Source organism: Salmo trutta, chromosome 27, assembly GCF_901001165.1.
Source record: "Salmo trutta chromosome 27, fSalTru1.1, whole genome shotgun sequence".
NCBI lineage: Eukaryota > Metazoa > Chordata > Actinopteri > Salmoniformes > Salmonidae > Salmo > Salmo trutta.
The window spans coordinates 7205175-7223220 of NC_042983.1; the positions used below are offsets into that span (position 1 = coordinate 7205175).

At 42.1% G+C, this 18046-nt stretch overlaps 1 long non-coding RNA gene across 1 annotated transcript; it reads right to left on the reverse strand.

Moving 5' to 3' along the window:
* Window positions 1-2161: 2161 nt before the first annotated feature.
* On the reverse strand, window positions 2162-4110 carry LOC115165168 (uncharacterized). The gene is made up of 2 exons (XR_003870087.1): window positions 3785-4110; window positions 2162-3029 (listed from the first exon to the last, which is right to left on the reverse strand). It is a non-coding gene; the product is annotated as an uncharacterized LOC115165168 (long non-coding RNA).
* Window positions 4111-18046: the final 13936 nt, after the last annotated feature.

An 18046-nucleotide genomic window follows, 5' to 3' on the forward strand; every position in this document is an offset into this window, starting at 1 on the left:
ATGTTGTTCTTCGCATTACCGTCTCTGGTAAACACACACTATATCAAATAACATCTACGTTTATTTATCACATGCACAGGACACAGAAGGTGTAAACTGCTCAGTGAAATGGTAACTAGCATAGTAGCAATAGAAAAAACAGTAAGTGTCCTGATAAAAAATGTATAATTATTAGATGACGCTTATCCGACACACTTTTCTAAATTGATGGGTCATGTGAAGAAAATTCTATAACCACCCCCATGCCACAATCTAGCGGATGTGGATGGGTCACTATTGTCTAGACATGTACACATGTTCATGAAATACAGTAGATGGCCGTAATCACCCACAGATACAACTGGCTAACTTGATGGGTCATGTAATCATCTGGCGAAGTGAAATCTTTTGTTAGACTAGAAAGTTAGCTAAACAATGAACTGGCATAATCCCAACTCATACTACTACCAATACAAACATTGTCATAGGGATAGTATGAATCTGCAGGTAGCTAAAGCTAAGAACTAGGTTCAACATTAGCTAGCTAACATTAGGCTATAACTAGCAATCCAAATGAATTTCTGATTTAAATAATATTACCACACAGATCCTACACATACCATTAGCTAGCGAGCCAGCAAGCTAACATTCACTAGCTAGCTAGCTAACAGTACGCTTTAACTTGCAATGAAAACAACTTTCTGAGTAAATTAGAAACGTATAATATCTGAAAATGTAGCTAGACTCTTAGCCGTATACATGGATGAACGCTTTACCTTAGACTGGAACCATTTAACTCAGTTTTGTTTGTAGCTACATTTTGTTTGGACAGCGTTGTGTCAAGTCACTCTGGTTCACACTGATCGGGGCACGTGCAGAAAGCAGCCCATCACTTTTTCCAACTGATCTGTCGATAGTGCGTGCTAAATTCAGGGCATCAATGTTGTTGAAAAAAGTAGCAATACTTTTGTAGTTCTTCAGGACTAAAGTCATATCTTTCGAAAATGGCCTGGTAGAATGGACTATCAACACATACTGAGCAGCTCACGTTATAGACAGACGAATCCAAACTCATCTCCCGGTATGTTCAGCCCATCCATTATCTCAGCCAATCATGGCTCCTTGTTTCATGAGCTGAAAAAAAATATCCCCAGAAATTCTCCATAGACACAAAAAGCATATTTCGCACACATTTTGTGCACAAATTTATTTACATCCTTGTTAGTGAGCATTTCTCCTTGGCCAATATTAATCCATTGACCTGACACCTGTGGCATATCAAGAAGCTGATTAAACGGCATGATCCTTACACAGATGCACCTTGTGCTGGGGACAATAAAAGGCCACTCTAAAATGTGCAGTTTTTGTCACACAACACAATGCCACAGATGTCTCAAGTTTTGAGGAAGCACGCAATTGGCATGCTGACTGCAGGAATGTCTAAGGTATCTGAGACCAACAGATGCATAATGCATTTATTTCAATTGACTGATTTCCTTATATGAACTGTAACCCAGTAAAATCTTTGAAATTGTTGCATGTTGCGTTTATATTTTGTTCAGTACAAATTTGGAACCATGTGTTGACAAATACAGGAGTCTGGGCACTGGCACAGATATGAAACACTTAATTAGAAATGAAGTTCTATCACAATCCTTTTCACACCACACACCTTTCATTCATAAGAGCTTTCAACTCAAACCGTACTGGGATACTGGGATGACTGCAGAGCATTGTTGAACTACCATATTCACTAAATACTTGTGTCATTGCTTGTCTTTGTTGATCAAGATAAACCAACGAGAGACTTCAGACACTATGTCCCAGTCTATGAAGTCAAATGCATTTCGAAACGCATTGTAAACACTGCAAGGAACATGTTTCAATGTCAATTACCTCTCTGTCTGTGGCTTCTGCAAGGGCATTAGATATGAATTCTCTGTAAAACTTGTGGTTAACATTTGGTCCAAACATCAACATTTGTAGGAGGTGAAACGTGTTAAGTTTATCTGTCAACTCTGTGAAGGACAGTCCTTTGCTGAGCCATGTCCCATGAAAGATGAGTCCATGTAGTGTGTGGTAACCTTGTTGGTTGTGGGGTTTAAAAACCTTACGTGGACATCCATTTTCTTTAGCTTGTTAGGTTCTAATTTTTCAGAGTAAATAACTCACGGACACTAGAGAAGCTTAATCAAGTTTAATTCTTCCCAAAGGGTCGTTACAGCTGTAATTCAGACAAAAAAAAACATTTCTCACCATCACACATATATATTTCCTCCACTTTAGACACCCCTCCTTCTCTCCAATCCTTACATCTTATGGTTCGACAGTAAGAGGGTAACAGGATAATATAACAATTATTTCTCCCTTCAGGGGATCTGACCTGACCTCCTCACCTCAACCCCTTCTTCGCCTAATCCACAGATGTCCTCTCGTATCACCTATCACACTCGGTGACTCTCTCCCGTCCACCCAGGACATTCCACAGCCACTGTCTTTCTACAGATCTCACTCCTTTATATACTATGCGTCTGATCTATCATGTCTTTACTATCTCAATGTTCAAAATTTAGCCCAAATCCAACAAGCTGAAGTGGTTTGTTCTGCGATTCGTCAAAAAGCAGCACATTACAGTCCCGTGTGGCTCAGTTGGTAGAGCATGGCGCTTGCAACGTCAGGGTTGTGAATTTGATTCCCACGGGGGACAGTTACGAAAAATGTATCCACTCACTACTGTAAGTCGCTCTGAATAAGAGCATCCGCTAAATTACTAAAATGTAAAATGTTATTTTGCAACTTGTCCAGGAGGTGGTGCCGCAAGTAAGGTGCAAGACTATGATTGATCTTGTAGGCTGTCTCCTCCCCACAGGCATATGACTTTGCTACAATACTGTCTGGAAACATCGAGTGGGAAATTGTGGTGTTGTCATCTGCACTTTTGCAGGAGTAGTGGGAGACGACACTTCATTGTCCATAGGATCTCTGCATGCCATGGAATAGTTGTTTTGGATTCATGAAGAGAGTTTTGAAGAGGACTCGGGTTGAGGATTCTGCATGAAAGAAAACAAATAACAATTCAGAACTTTTCTCAGTATTACCGTGGTGTCTCATTCTTTCTGAAAATATGTCCACAACACCCTAAAATGATCAAATTCAGCTCATGTTAGGTTGTATTTGTAATGGACTATCCCTTTACTTGACATTTATATCCAACTCTCTCTTGCGTTTAATCTTTAACCCTTAAACCTACAGCCTATGCTACATATTGCATGTATTTTAATTTCCACTTCAAACCAATTCCTGTACTTATATTATCATTGAACATACATAATAAACAGACATTAAACAAACATAAATAGAACAATGATGGTAATTATAACCATGGTTTCAAGAGAAATGTATTAAATGTCTATCGTTATAGCTTGCCATAAGTAAGGTTCAGCTGTAGAAACTACTTTCAACAACAATTGTGCTGAATGATAATGTCTAGATCATAACGCAGAAGATCTTGACTCGCTTTGCTGGGAAAAAAATTCTGATCTGTATCCAGAAATGAACAGTGGTCGAGTTCGCATGCTAGCTAGCCAAATGCTACCAAGCTGATTACTCAATGTTAGTTAAGTTGGCTAACGTTTGCTGGCTATCCCAGATCACTCGCTATCCCAGATCACTTGATTTGAAGGAGGCATAGATACAGTTCTACAGTTATCTAGAAATCGTTTAATAATTCAGCTTCAGTTCCATTAGCTAGTCATTTACACGTAGCTATACAGAGAACTAATTCATGTTTGAAATGTTTCTTTACCTGATGGTTTGATTGTGCTGCTGGTTGTGATGTTGCTGCCGAAGCTTTGGAGGTTGTTGCCGAGAAAAAGTCACTTAATGTAGAACTAGTGCCAGCCCGGGCTGCAGCTTTGTGTCCCTTCCCCTTCATGTGGCTCTTCAGGGCTGATTCACCCAACATCGCAATGTCAAAGCCTTGGACACATTTTTTTTGCACCTTGCACGGTGTGTACTGTACTGTACTGCTAGCCCAGTGCTGGCGTGATCCACTAAAGGGATCTACTCCACTGCATCAGCATATGTTGGCTGCAAGGTCAAATCCCATTCGGGTGTATTAATGGAAAATTGACCAAGAAAAAACAAGCAAAATAATGTATCTTTCATCTCTCTGTGTTTCACAAATTTTCTTCAATTCGCAGGGGGCTGAATGTATCTCACCTGAGAAAGCATTCGAGCGAACAAAACAGCGCCCCTCTGTTTCAGTATGTGTAGTGTATCTATCTTATGCTGTCTGGTCAATAAGATTTTGACAATGTTGCCCCCGTAGCATTGATGCAAGGGAAGCCAGCGAGAAGGGCCTGTGCGTTGGGGTGTGGAACCAGAGAGGTGATGAACCAGGCAGGGGAGATGATGAATCAAGGGGTGTACAGCACTTTGTGATATCAGCTGATGTAAGAAGTGCTATATAAATAAATTTGATTTGAAATTTGATTTGATGAACCACCTGTAGATGGGCCCTCAGGGCTCAGCTACATCTCTGGACTGTCCAACAGCTACAAGCAGATGAATACAATGCAAGCAATATTAAAACATCAGGATGAACCAAGTCAGTACTGAGGTACTGGGTGGCAAGTGATTGAAAGTGTTTTATGTATGGTGTTCTTACCTGAGGGAAGACACTGGTTTTATGTATGGTGTTCTTACCTGAGGGAAGACACTGGTTTTATGTATGGTGTTCTTACCTGAGGGAAGACACTGGTTTTATGTATGGTGTTCTTACCTGAGGGAAGACACTGGTTTTATGTATGGTGTTCTTACCTGAGGGAAGACACTGGTTTTATGTATGGTGTTCTTACCTGAGGGAAGACACTGGTTTTATGTATGGTGTTCTTACCTGAGGGAAGACACTGGTTTTATGTATGGTGTTCTTACCTGAGGGAAGACACTGGATTTATGTATGGTGTTCTTACCTGAGGGAAGACACTGGTTATGAATGGTATAGACAACAAGTCTTTAAGATTAGTGCAAGAAGGGATATTGCGTGTTGGGAAAGACATGTTGTCAGTTTCCTCTTCCATTACATCCACAAGAGAGGAGACAGGGAGACCCCCGTACTGAAGTTAAAATACAATTGAAACCAATTGTGGTTATTTACCACACATATGTGGAACCATTTACAGTAGCGTGGTTGGTGAATAAATGTAGTGAAACTAAAGAAGAAGAGGGGTGAGAGAAAATAGAACTGCGTTGGGTATATCATCCTATGTTGGGTTCTACTACCCGTATACGGGGATAGAACTGGGTTTTTCTACAGTACCATACAGATAAGTCACTCAGTCCACATTACATAGAACCTGATTAAAACAAAATCACGGGGCACCATGACAGATTCAACCAAAGGCAGTGCAGAGACAGTGGGTCCCACACCAATGTAAACAATATTTATAGGACAATTATCCCTACTTGAAAACCAACCTGGACTGTTTTGGAAATGGAATAAATTGACAAACAATGAAGAAAAGTACAGACATCCGGTCACAGGAACATTTGATAAGACTAAGTGTGATGTGATAAGTGACATAGTCAAGGGAAGGCAAGCCAGTAAGAAGAAGAGTAATAAGAAGGTTACCATACTGTCAGCCACTATATTGGGACTAATTCAGACTGAAGGACAGACGTTTTCAGCTCAAAGTCAGTTGAAACAGTTGAAGAGTCAAAGGGTGGCGGAACAAGGGAAAAATTGAGACCCAGGATGTGGGCCCCTTCACCCTACAGCTCCCCCACCTTATGAAGATAAAGAAGGAGGTGGGGAAGTGAGAGAAGGTTTATACCCTTTAATAGCTACTGGTACAAAGGTAATTATTAAGGGGGAACTAATGAAAGAAGATGAAGAAAGAGGGTGAGAGTCTACAAATGAAAAAAAATTTGAACGAGATGGAGAAAAAAAGTTTCCGTAATTGGTGAATTGCGGAATAAGGGTCCTCCGGGTGCCAGTCAACCCCTCTAGGAAACCCAGGCAAAGACAAAGACAGGAAGATTCCGCATATGGACAGCAGTTCATATAAGGACAGTAGTGGACCCTGGGATCCGGAGAAGGACTGAGAAACAGGCAGTAAGAAAAAGATCTCATACAAAGTTTGGAACGAGTAAAATAATACTGTGTTTTCGAAGAACAATGGAAAGACTTAAGGCGTAAAGTCTGCGAACACCGAAACAACTGAGTGAACTACAGGATGACGATTCTGAGGAAAACAGGAAACAATATGACAAACTGAGAGGTGAGCCTGACATGGTGATGATGAACACTCCTGCTCCTACAGCGCCCCCAAGTGGACCTGCGCTGCAACCACAGCCCATTGTGTCTTTTGTACAATTTCCCCCTCAGACCTATGGGAACCCACAACCATGGCACCCACCATCACCCAGAATGCCACCTATGCAATGCTGGGGGTGTGGATAATTTGGACACATGAGGATCCAATGTCCACAAAATCCTCAATATCAAGGATGGGCTACAACACCTGGCGTGGACCGAAGAGGGAGAGGAAATTTCAGAGGAGGAAACAGAGGAGGATACCAACAACAAGGTAATATCAGCAGCAACCCCAAACCTATGGAGGACCTCCCCAGCAGGCACAAGGAGGTTACCAGCCTGGTCCTGGCCACCAAGGACGACTCGGAGGAAATCAACCACAGAGAGGGAGAAGAAGAGGTGTCTGGCCACAAGGAAATCAGAACACCAACACTTCCTATTTTCCTGACAGCAATGAAGAGGCCCCTGGATCTGTGCAAGACCACTGAGAAAGATGTGCAGTGGACGGCCATCTGAATTCCTGACCTGGAGCACGGATCAAATAAAGGCATTTGAAGATTTGAAGAAAGCACTGGCTAGTGCTCCAGCCCTTGGGTTGCCTGACTATAACAAAAAAATTGTCATCTTTGTAGCTGAAAAAGGGGGGTTTGCCTCAGTTGTTGTTACACAAAAATCAAGTGGACAGCATAATCCCTGTGCTTACTATTCTACCAGATTGGATAATGTAGTGAGGGGTATGCATCCATGTCATAGAAGTCTTGCTGCGCCAACATATGCGATTGAAAAGAGTACTACTCTCGTGTTAATGCATAAAGCCACCCTCTATGTGCCTCACAGTGTGATGGCACTCCTGAACCAAAATAACTCCTGCCTTACTGCTGCAAGGCTTTGTGGCTATGAGACTCTACTGATGCAACCCAATATTGCTATTAAGAGGTGTTCCACTGTTAATCCTGCTGCCCTCCTGGAAGAACGGACAGGGGGTACGCCACACGAATGTGAGAAGCAGATTTAACTTGACTCTAAGGCTAGGCCTGACCTCTCTGACACTGCCCTGACTAATGCTGACTTGGACCTTTTCGTTGACGGTTATGCATATACAGATCAAACTACAGGGAAGAAACATGCAGGGTTTGGTATTGTGACAATTGATAGAACCACTCACATACAACAACCATTACCAGATACTTTCTCAGCTCAACAGGATGAACTTTTGGCACTAACCACTGCCTGTAAAATGGGAGAAGGGAAAAGGGTTACAATTTTCTCTGATTCTGCTTCTGATTCTCCTTTTTTCTCTGATTCATAATAGAACTATGGTTTTAGATCTCTTGGGGGCTATGATGCTGCCCTCTGCTTTGGCTATTGTGAAGGTTGCTGCTCACACTGGGGGGGAAAGATTTTGTGAGTATGGGTCACGCCATGGCAGATGAGGCTGCTAAATTGGCTGCCTCAAAGTGTCATAGCCACTCCATGTTTTTCTCTGCTGCTGTCGGGAAAGACACTGATGATTTGGAATCTAAACAGGCTTTGGATGTTGGTTCTCATTTGGTATGGCAACAGCTGGGTTGTAAACTTGACCCTGTTTCTAAAATTTGGAGACAGACTCTGTCTGCCAGCTTGTCTTATCGCCTCTGTTTGGCAAGTGGCCCATGGTATGGCTCATTTGTCAAGGGGGGATATGATAGAGACAATTTATTTGGATTGGTTTTGTCCAAATTTGACTCAGCAGTTGAAACAGTTTCTGGTTCGATGTGCTACGTGCATGCAATTTAACATTGCAAAAGAAACACCTCTGAAACCAGGTAATTTCCCTACGCCAAGAGGACCATTTGTCCATCTAGCCATGGATTTTATAGATCTTGCAGAAAGAAAAGAAAGGAAAAGCTACTGTTTAGTCCTTATTGACAGGTTCACCAGGTGGGTGGATGCATTTCCCACCACACACTGTGATGCTAAGACAGTAGCAAAACTACTAGTGAGGGAGATAATAGCTAGATTTGGTGTTCGAGGTTTTTTTTCTGCAGACAATGGTACCCACTTCACTGGTGATGTAGTGAAGCAGGTAGCCATAATGATGGGAGTGGACCAGAAGTTTGTGTCCATCTACCACCCCCAGAGTAACGGGGTTACCGAGAGAGCTAACCAATCCATTAACCTCTCTTGGGCAGGTGGGACGCCACCGTCCGTCCCACTCGCCAACAGCCAGTGAAATAGCAGGGCGCCAAGTTCAAAACAACAAAAATCTCATAATTCAAATTTCTCAAACATACAACTATTATACACCATTTTAAAGATAAACTTCTCGTTAATCTAACCACATTGTCCGATTTCAAAAAGGCTTTACGCCGAAAACATAGCATTAGATTATGTTAGGACAGCACCTAGACAAGAAAAACCACACAGCCATTTTCCAAGCAAGGAGAGGCGTGACAAAAACCAGAAATACAGCTAGAATGAATCACTAACCTGCCAGATGGCACTCATAGGACTTCAAAAAACTTCCAAAAACTTTGGGTGAATGAGCACACCAATTTACAGAAATACTCATCATAATCGTTGATAAAATAAACAACTGTTATTCAAAGAATTATAGATACACTTCTCCTTAATGCAACCGCTGTCAGACTTCAAAAAAGCTTTACAGCGAAAGCACACTTTGCAATAATCTGAGTACAGCGCTCAGTCACCAAACCAAACCCGCCATTTTGTGGAGTCAACAAAACTCAGAAATAGCATTATAAATATTCACTTACCTTTGATGATCTTCATCGGAATGCACTCCCAGGCATCCCAGTTCCACAATAAATGTTCATTTGTTTCGATAAAGTCCATATTTATGTCCATATACCTCCTTTTTGTTTGCTCGTTCAGTCGAGTAATCCAAATGCACTGTGCTCGCACAGTAAGTTCAGACGAAAAGTCAAAAAACTATTACAGTTTGTAGAAACATGTCAAACGATATATAGAATCAATCTTTAGGATGTTTTTATCATAAATCTTCCATAGTTTTCCAACCGGACGATTCCAATGTCTTCAAAAAGGAAAAGGAACACAGCTAACTCTCACGGGAGAGCGCGCCTCTGAGCTCATGTCATTTTCTCAGTCATCTGATTCCAAGACCTCTTATTCTCGCCCCATTCACAGTAGAAGCATGAAACAACTTTCTAAAGACTGTTGACATCTAGTGGAAGCCTTAGGAAGTGCAAAATGACCCCACAGACACTGTATATTAGATAGGCAATCACTTGAAAAACTACAAACCTCAGATTTCCACACTTCCTGGTTGGATTTTTCTCAGGTTTTTGCCTGCCATATGAGTTCTGTTATACTCACAGACATCATTCAAACAGTTTTAGAGTGTTTTCTATCCAAATCTACTAATAATATGCATATCCTACCTTCTGGGCCTGAGTAGCAGGCAGTTTACTACGGCATGCTTTTCATCCGGACGTCAAAATACTGCCCCCTACCCAAGAGAGGTTAAACAAGGGTTAGCTAAGGCATGCCACTCCACCAGGGAATCTTGGGTGGATTATTTACCACTAGTGTTAACCTCTCTAGAGTAGGGGGCAGTATTTGCACGGCCGGATAAAAAACGTACCCGATTTAATCTGGTTATTACTACTGCCCAGAAACTAGAATATGCATATAATTATTGGCTTTGGATAGAAAACACCCTAAAGTTTCTAAAACTGTTTGAATGGTGTCTGTGAGTATAACAGAACTCATATGGCAGGCAAAAACCTGAGAAGATTCCTTACAGGAAGTGGCCTGTCTGACCATTTCTTGGGCTTCTACACTCTCTTTATTGAAAACTGAGGATCTTTGCTGTAACGTGACACTTCCTACGGCTCCCATAGGCTCTCAGAAGGCGGCAAACCGGTGAATGATGTCTTTGGAGCCCCTGGCTGAAAAACATTAGCGCATTTGGATGGTGGTCGATCAGAGGACAATGAGACTGAGGCGCGTGCACGAGGCGACACCATGTTTTTACGTCTTTGAACGTAAACAGGGTTCCCCGGTCGGAATATTATCGCTTTTTTTAGAGAAAAATCGCATAAAAATTGATTTTAAACAGCGGTTGACATGCTTCGAAGTACGGTAATGGAATATTTAGAATTTTTTTGTCACGAAACGCGTCGGGCGCGTCACCCTTCGTCACCCTTCGGATAGTGTCTTGAACGCACGAACAAAACAGAGGATATTTGAACATAACTATGGATTACTTTGAACCAAACCAACATTTGTTATTGAAGTAGAAGTCCTGGGAGTGCATTCTGACGAAGAACAGCAAATGTAATCCAATTTTTCTTATAGTAAATCTGACTTTGGTGAGGGCTAAACTTGGTGGGTGTCTAAATAGCTAGCCCGTGATGGCTGGGCTATCTACTCAGAATATTGCAAAATGTGCTTTCACCGAAAAGCTATTTTAAAATCGGACATAGCGATTGCATAAAGGAGTTCTGTATCTATAATTCTTAAAATAATTGTTATGTTTTTTGTGAACGTTTATCGTGAGTAATTTAGTAAATTCACCGGAAGTTTGCGGTGGGTATGCTAGTTCTGAACGTCACATGCTAATGTAAAAAGCTGTTTTTTTTATATAAATATGAACTTGATTGAACAAAACATGCATGTATTGTATGACATAATGTCCTAGGATTGTCATCTGATGAAGATCATCAAAGGTTAGTGCTGCATTTAGCTGTGGTTTGGGTTTATGTGACATTATATGCTAGCTTGAAAAATGGGTGTCTGATTATTTCTGGCTGGGTACTCTGCTGACATAATCTAATAGATTATGAGAGGTTAATGAAAAGAGAGGTTAATGAAAATGTGCAGTAGTGTTAATAAAGGCCTGGGGTGTACACCACATGAAATGTTGACAGGAAGACCCATGAATTTTCTCGCACACAGACTGACTGACAGACAATTAGACCTCACTCTAGAAGTAGAACACTTGGAGTATATGAAAGAGCTAACTACTATTGTCAGATCTCTCCACTCTCACGCTAGGAAAGCTCAGGAGGAGGTACCAGGTGAGGACCCCGACTACCTGCTTGTGGAGGTTGGAGACTGGGTCAAAATCCGGGTCCACAAGAGAAAATGGAACCAGCCAAGATGGATGGGCCATGCAAGGTAACCTTGGCAACACAACAGCGGTCAGAGTTCAGGAAAGGTCTGGCTGGAACTACCTGTCCCACTGCCAAAAGGTGTTCAGCCCACAGGAGATGGAGCCAGACACAGCCTGAAATAAGAGGCAGAAGCAGATGTGAGCCAAGACCAAAGACTTGAAAAAGATGAAGGGCAAGACCAAAGCCCTGAAGAACCAACTGTTTTACATGATCAGCAAGGTTATGTTGTAAATAAACAAACCATTAGGGATATAAAAGAGGGAAGATGACAACATGTGGTCGTTGGTGGTTGACTGTGTTGGCTCTATCCACACTACTTGTTTGTGTGGGTGAAGCCGGCCCTGTCAACACATGGGTAAAGTTTGTTTGAGACTTAGGTAGAAAAGTGTCCCCAAACGAGACTGTGGTGTTAATTTTGTCTAAACCCAAATCCATGAGCACTAGTGACGATGGTGTTCTGACCAGGATGGGTAAATGGTTCAATGGGAAATTTGGAAATGTTATGGGCCAGATTTTAATGGGTATCTTATCATTTGTAGTTCCTGTGTTGATAGGCTTTTACTTGATAGGCTTTTTCAACTGCTGAGTCAAATTTGGACAAAACCAATCCAAATAAATTGTCTCTATCATATCCCCCCTTGACAAATGAGCCATACCATGGGCCACTTGCCAAACAGAGGCGATAAGACAAGCTGGCAGACAGAGTCTGTCTCCAAATTTTAGAAACAGGGTCAAGTTTACAACCCAGCTCTTGCCATACCAAATGAGAACCAACATCCAAAGCCTGTTTAGATTCCAAATCATCAGTGTCTTTCCCGACAGCAGCAGAGAAAAACATGGAGTGGCTATGACACTTTGAGGCAGCCAATTTAGCAGCCTCATCTGCCATGGCGTGACCCATACTCACAAAATCTTTCCCCCCCAGTGTGAGCAGCAACCTTCACAATAGCCAAAGCAGAGGGCAGCATCATAGCCCCCAAGAGATCTAAAACCATAGTTCTATTATGAATCAGAGAAAAAAGGAGAATCAGAAGCAGAATCAGAGAAAATTGTAACCCTTTTCCCTTCTCCCATTTTACAGGCAGTGGTTAGTGCCAAAAGTTCATCCTGTTGAGCTGAGAAAGTATCTGGTAATGGTTGTTGTATGTGAGTGGTTCTATCAATTGTCACAATACCAAACCCTGCATGTTTCTTCCCTGTAGTTTGATCTGTATATGCATAACCGTCAACGAAAAGGTCCAAGTCAGCATTAGTCAGGGCAGTGTCAGAGAGGTCAGGCCTAGCCTTAGAGTCAAAGTTAAATCTGCTTCTCACATTCGTGTGGCGTACCCCCTGTCCGTTCTTCCAGGAGGGCAGCAGGATTAACAGTGGAACACCTCTTAATAGCAATATTGGGTTGCGTCAGTAGAGTCTCATAGCCACAAAGCCTTGCAGCAGTAAGGCAGGAGTTATTTTGGTTCAGGAGTGCCATCACACTGTGAGGCACATAGAGGGTGGCTTTATGCATTAACACGAGAGTAGTACTCTTTTCAATCGCATATGCTGGCGCAGCAAGACTTCTATGACATGGATGCATACCCCTCACTACATTATCCAATCTGGTAGAATAGTAAGCACAGGGATTATGCTGTCCACTTGATTTTTGTGTAACAACAACTGAGGCAAACCCCCCTTTTTCAGCTACAAAGATGACAATTTTTTTGTTATAGTCAGGCAACCCAAGGGCTGGAGCACTAGCCAGTGCTTTCTTCAAATCTTCAAATGCCTTTATTTGATCCGTGCTCCAGGTCAGGAATTCAGATGGCCGTCCACTGCACATCTCTCTCAGTGGTCTTGCACAGATCCAGGGGCCTCTTCATTGCTGTTGGTCAGGAAAATAGGAAGTGTTGGTGTTCTGATTTCCTTGTGGCCAGACACCTCTTCTTTTCCCTCTCTGTGGTTGATTTCCTCCGTGTCGTCCTTGTTGGCCAGGACCAGGCTGGTAACCTCCTTGTGCCTGCTGGGGAGGTCCTCCATAGGTTTGGGGTTGCTGCTGATATTACCTTGTTGTTGGTATCCTCCTCTGTTTCCTCCTCTGAAATTTCCTCTCCCTCTTCGGTTCACGCCAGGTGTTGTAGCCCATCCTTGATATTGAGGATTTTGTGGACATTGGATCCTCATGTGTCCAAATTATCCACACCCCCAGCATTGCATAGGTGGCATTCTGGGTGATGGTGGGCGCCATGGTTGTGGGTTCCCATAGGTCTGAGGGGGAAATTGTACAAAAGACACAATGGGCTGTGGTTGCAGCGCAGGTCCACTTGGGGGCGCTGTAGGAGCAGGAGTGTTCATCATCACCATGTCAGGCTCACCTCTCAGTTTGTCATATTGTTTCCTGTTTTCCTCAGAATCGTCATCCTGTAGTTCACTCAGTTGTTTCGGTGTTCGCAGACTTTACGCCTTAAGTCTTTCCATTGTTCTTCGAAAACACAGTATTATTTTACTCGTTCCAAACTTTGTATGAGATCTTTTTCTTACTGCCTGTTTCTCAGTCCTTCTCCGGATCCCAGGGTCCACTACTGTCCTTATATGAACTGCTGTCCATATGCGGAATCTTCCTGTCTTTGTCTTTGCCTGGGTTTCCTAGAGGGGTTGACTGGCACCCGGAGGACCCTTATTCCGCAATTCACCAATTACGGAAACTTTTTTTCTCCATCTCGTTCAAATTTTTTTTCATTTGTAGACTCTCACCCTCTTTCTTCATCTTCTTTCATTAGTTCCCCCTTAATAATTACCTTTGTACCAGTAGCTATTAAAGGGTATAAACCTTCTCTCACTTCCCCACCTCCTTCTTTATCTTCATAAGGTGGGGGAGCTGTAGGGTGAAGGGGCCCACATCCTGGGTCTCAATTTTTCCCTTGTTCCGCCACCCTTTGACTCTTCAACTGTTTCAACTGACTTTGAGCTGAAAACGTCTGTCCTTCAGTCTGAATTAGTCCCAATATAGTGGCTGACAGTATGGTAACCTTCTTATTACTCTTCTTCTTACTGGCTTGCCTTCCCTTGACTATGTCACTTATCACATCACACTTAGTCTTATCAAATGTTCCTGTGACCGGATGTCTGTACTTTTCTTCATTGTTTGTCAATTTATTCAATTTCCAAAACAGTCCAGGTCGGTTTTCAAGTAGGGATAATTGTCCTATAAATATTGTTTACATTGGTGTGGGACCCACTGTCTCTGCACTGCCTTTGGTTGAATCTGTCATGGTGCCCTGTGATTTTGTTTTAATCAGGTTCTATGTAATGTGGACTGAGTGACTTATCTGTATGGTACTGTAGAAAAACCCAGTTCTATCCCCGTATACGGGTAGTAGAACCCAACATAGGATGATATACCCAACGCAGTTCTATTTTCTCTAACCCGTCTTCTTCTTTAGTTTCACTACATTTATTCACCAACCACGCTACTGTAAATGGTTCCACATATGTGTGGTAAATAACCACAATTGGTTTCAATTGTATTTTAACTTCAGTACGGGGGTCTCCCTGTCTCCTCTCTTGTGGATGTAATGGAAGAGCAAACTGACAACATGTCTTTCCCAACACGCAATATCCCTTCTTGCACTAATCTTAAAGACTTGTTGTCTATACCATACATAAAACCAGTGTCTTCCCTCAGGTAAGAACACCATACATAAATCCAGTGTCTTCCCTCAGGTAAGAACACCATACATAAAACCAGTGTCTTCCCTCAGGTAAGAACACCATACATAAAACCAGTGTCTTCCCTCAGGTAAGAACACCATACATAAAACCAGTGTCTTCCCTCAGGTAAGAACACCATACATAAAACCAGTGTCTTCCCTCAGGTAAGAACACCATATTTAAATCCAGTGTCTTCCCTCAGGTAAGAACACCATACATAAAACCAGTGTCTTCCCTCAGGTAAGAACACCATACATAAAACTAGTATCTTCCCTCAGGTAAGAACACCATACATAAAACCAGTGTCTTCCCTCAGGTAAGAACACCATACATAAAACCAGTGTCTTCCCTCAGGTAAGAACACCATACATAAAACCAGTGTCTTCCCTCAGGTAAGAACACCATACATAAAACCAGTGTCTTCCCTCAGGTAAGAACACCATACATAAAACCAGTGTCTTCCCTCAGGTAAGAACACCATACATAAAACCAGTGTCTTCCCTCAGGTAAGAACACCATACATAAAACCAGTGTCTTCCCTCAGGTAAGAACACCATACATAAAACCAGTGTCCTCCCTCAGGTAAGAACACCATACATAAAACCAGTGTCTTCCCTCAGGTAAGAACACCATACATAAAACCAGTGTCTTCCCTCAGGTAAGAACACCATACATAAAACACTTTCAATCACTTGCCACCCAGTACCTCAGTACTGACTTGGTTCATCCTGATGTTTTAAGATTGCTTGCATTGTATTCATCTGCTTGTAGCTGTTGGACAGTCCAGAGATGTAGCTGAGCCCTGAGGGCCCATCTACAGGTGGTTCATCAAATCAAATTTCAAATCAAATTTATTTATATAGCACTTCTTACATCAGCTGATATCACAAAGTGCTGTACACCCCTTGATTCATCATCTCCCCTGCCTGGTTCATCACCTCTCTGGTTCCACACCCCAACGCACAGGCCCTTCTCGCTGGCTTCCCTTGCATCAATGCTACGGGGGCAACATTGTCAAAATCTTATTGACCAGACAGCATAAGATAGATACACTACACATACTGAAACAGAGGGGCGCTGTTTTGTTCGCTCGAATGCTTTCTCAGGTGAGATACATTCAGCCCCCTGCGAATTGAAGAAAATTTGTGAAACACAGAGAGATGAAAGATAAATTATTTTGCTTGTTTTTTCTTGGTCAATTTTCCATTAATACACCCGAATGGGATTTGACCTTGCAGCCAACATATGCTGATGCAGTGGAGTAGATCCCTTTAGTGGATCACGCCAGCACTGGGCTAGCAGTACAGTACAGTACACACCGTGCAAGGTGCAAAAAAAATGTGTCCAAGGCTTTGACATTGCGATGTTGGGTGAATCAGCCCTGAAGAGCCACATGAAGGGGAAGGGACACAAAGCTGCAGCCCTGGCTGGCACTAGTTCTACATTAAGTGACTTTTTCTCGACAACAACCTCCAAAGCTTCGGCAGCAACATCACAACCAGCAGCACAATCAAACCATCAGGTAAAGAAACGTTTCAAACATGAATTAGTTCTCTGTATAGCTACGTGTAAACGATTTCTAGATAACTGTAGAACTGTATCTATGCCTCCTTCAAATCAAGTGATCTGGGATAGCGAGTGTGATGAATGATTTGGGCAAAATTATGCTAGCCAGCAAACGTTAGCCAACTTAACTAACATTGAGTAATCAGCTTGGTAACATTTGGCTAGCTAGCATGCGAACTCGACCACTGTTCATTTCTGGATACAGATCAGAATTTTTTTCCCAGCAAAGCGAGTCAAGATCTTCTGCGTTATGATCTAGACATTATCATTCAGCACAATTGTTGTTGAAAGTCGTTTCTACAGCTGAACCTTACTTATGGCAAGCTATAACGATAGACATTTAATACATTTCTCTTGAAACCATGGTTATAATTACCATCATTATTCTATTTATGTTTGTTTAATGTCTGTTTATTATGTATGTTCAATGATAATATAAGTACAGGAATTGGTTTGAAGTGGAAATTAAAATACATGCAATATGTAGCATAGGCTGTAGGTTTAAGGGTTAAAGATTAAACGTAAGAGGTCGTTGGATATAAATGTCAAGTAAAGGGATAGTCCATTACAAATACAACCTAACATGAGCTGAATTTGATCATTTTAGGGTGTTGTGGACATCTTTTCAGAAAGAATGAGACACCACGGTAATACTGAGAAAAGTTCTGAATTGTTATTTGTTTTCTTTCATGCAGAATCCTCAACCCGAGTCCTCTTCAAAACTCTCTTCATGAATCCAAAACAACTATTCCATGGCATGCAGAGATCCTATGGACAATGAAGTGTCGTCTCCCACTACTCCTGCAAAAGTGCAGATGACAACACCACAATTTCCCACTCGATGTTTCCAGACAGTATTATAGCAAAGTCATATGCCTGTGGGGAGAAGACAGCCTACAAGATCAATCATAGTCAAATCAAATCAAATGTATTTATATAGCCCTTCTTACATCAGCTGATATCACAATGTGCTGTACAGAAACCCAGCCTAAAACCCCAAACAGCAAGCAATGCAGGTGTAGAAGCACGGTGGCTAGGAAAAACTCCGTAGAAAGGCCAAAACCTAGGAAGAAACCTAGAGAGGAACCAGGCTATGAAGGGTGGCCAGTCCTCTTCTGGCTGTGCCGGGTGAAGATTATAACAGCACATGGCCTAGATGTTCAAATGTTCATAAATGACCAGCATTGTCAAATAATAATAATCATAGTAGTTGTCGAGGGTGCAACAAGTCAGTAACACAAGAGTAAGTGTCAGTTGGCTTTTTCATAGCCGATCTTTGAGAGTATCTCTACCGCTCCTGCTGTCTCTAGAGAGTTGAAAACAATAGGTCTGGGACAGGTAGCACGTCCGGTGAATAGGT